Genomic DNA, 2553 nt, shown 5'->3' on the forward strand with positions numbered 1-2553 from the left:
GCCCAGGCTGGACAGCAATAGTGTGATCTTGGCTCATTGCAACCTCTGCCTCCTGGGTTCAAGCGATTCTCCTGCCTCAGCCTCCTGAAGAGCTGGGATTACAGGTCACCACACCCAGCTAATTTTTGTGTTTTTGGGGTTTCACCATGTTGGCCAGGCCGGTCTCGAACTCCTGACCTCAGGTGATCCACCCGCCTTGGCCTCCCAAAGTGCTGGGATTAGAGGCATGAGCCACCATGCCTGGCCAACATAACATTTTTTTAAATGTAGCTTCCACCTCAGCCTCCCAAGGAGTTGACACTACAGGCGCACGCCACCACACCCAGCTCATCATCTTTTTTTTTTAAGATTTTTTTTTTTTTTTTTTTTAGCAACAGGATCTTACTATGTTGCCCAGGCTGCTCTCCAACTCCTGGACACAAGTAATCCTCCCACCTCAGCCTCCCAAAGGACTGGGATTACAGGCATGAGCTATTGCTTTAAAAATCTGATGGTCAGTGCAGTGCCTTTTATTCTGAGCCTCCACTCCACTGAGTGGTCTCCTCTGCTTCATGCCCCAGGGGCTCATGTGCCAAGGCACTGGGGGACACTCTCTGACTATGGCGAGCTGTGTTCCACCCAGGCCTCGCCTGAGGTGCCCACTGGCTGTGACTGTTGGAGGCCAGTCTGTGAAGGTCACTGCAGCAACTCCCGCAGCCACCTGTGAGACATCTTCGGGCCACCACTGCTGGGAGCCGGGTTCTCCCTGCCACTCCAAGCCCAGGCCAGGGCACCAGGACCCCTGTGATATTTTGATATAATGAAAAATACGTATGTGGCCTCTGCCCCCATTCCTGACATAGATGTCCTAAAATCTGTCATCTCCTGAGTGATAGGAATGGCTGACACAGAGCTCCTAAATCCTTTGGAATTTCCTGGGTTATGGGGGCATCTTTTTTTTTTTTTTTTTTTTTTTTTTTTTTAGCAACAGGATCTTACTATGTTGCCCAGGCTGCTCTCCAACTCCTGGACACAAGTAATCCTCCCACCTCAGCCTCCCAAAGGACTGGGATTACAGGCATGAGCTATTGCTTTAAAAATCTGATGGTCAGTGCAGTGCCTTTTATTCTGAGCCTCCACTCCACTGAGTGGTCTCCTCTGCTTCATGCCCCAGGGGCTCATGTGCCAAGGCACTGGGGGACACTCTCTGACTATGGCGAGCTGTGTTCCACCCAGGCCTCGCCTGAGGTGCCCACTGGCTGTGACTGTTGGAGGCCAGTCTGTGAAGGTCACTGCAGCAACTCCCGCAGCCACCTGTGAGACATCTTCGGGCCACCACTGCTGGGAGCCGGGTTCTCCCTGCCACTCCAAGCCCAGGCCAGGGCACCAGGACCCCTGTGATATTTTGATATAATGAAAAATACGTATGTGGCCTCTGCCCCCATTCCTGACATGGATGTCCTAAAATCTGTCATCTCCTGAGTGATAGGAATGGCTGACACAGAGCTCCTAAATCCTTTGGAATTTCCTGGGTTATGGGGGCATCTTTTTTTTTTTTTTTTTTTTGAGACGGAGTCTCGCTCTGTCGCCCAGGCTGGAGTGCAGTGGCCGGATCTCAGCTCACTGCAAGCTCCGCCTCCCGGGTTCACGCCGTTCTCCTGCCTCAGCCTCCCAAGTAGCTGGGACTACAGGCGCCCGTCACCTCGCCCGGCTAGTTTTTTATATTTTTTTAGTAGAGACGGGGTTTCACCGTGTTAGCCAGGATGGTCTCGATCTCCTGACCTCGTGATCCGCCCGTCTCGGCCTCCCAAAGTGCTGGGATTACAGGCTTGAGCCACCGCGCCCGGCCTTTTTTTTTTTTTTTTCAAGACAGCATCTCGCTCTGTCACCCAGGCTGGAGTGTAGTGGTGTGATCACAGCTCACTGCAGCTTCCTGGGCTCCAGTGATCCTCCCACCTCAGCCTCCTGGGTAGCTGTGACTACAGCTGTACACCACCACGCCCGGCTACTCATTTTTATTTTTTGTAGAGATGAAGTCTCCTTATGTTGTCCAGGCTGATCTCAAATTCCTGGGCTCAAGCGATCCACCTGCCTTGGCCTCCCGAAGGGCTGGGATGACAGGCATGAGCCCCCGCACCCGGCCAGGAGCATCTTTTGAGGAGACTCTTGGTGGGCTCCTGCATGACCTCAGGATGGGGGCTGGTTGCCAGGGAAACCAGCCCTGTGATTAGTGAGTCAGGACTTTCAGCTGCATCCCTCAACCTCTGGGGAATGGAGAGGAGCTGAAGGTTGAGTCCATCACCAGTGGCCAGTGAGGTAATTAATTATGCCTATGTAATGAAGCCTCCAGAGAAACCCCCAAGCTACAGGGCTCGAGGAGCTTCCAGAGAGAGAACATGTAGAGGCTCTGAGATGGTGGTGTCCAAGGAGGCCATGGAAGCTCCACGCCCTGCCCCACATGCCTTCCCCATGAGTGTCTTCATCTGTGTCCTTTGTAATATCCTTCATAATACAAGGGTAAACATATATAAAGTGTTTCCCTGAGTTCTGTGAGCTACCCTAGCAAATGAACCA

Source organism: Colobus angolensis, unplaced genomic scaffold (assembly GCF_000951035.1).
Source record: "Colobus angolensis palliatus isolate OR3802 unplaced genomic scaffold, Cang.pa_1.0 Scaffold155, whole genome shotgun sequence".
Lineage (NCBI taxonomy): Eukaryota > Metazoa > Chordata > Mammalia > Primates > Cercopithecidae > Colobus > Colobus angolensis.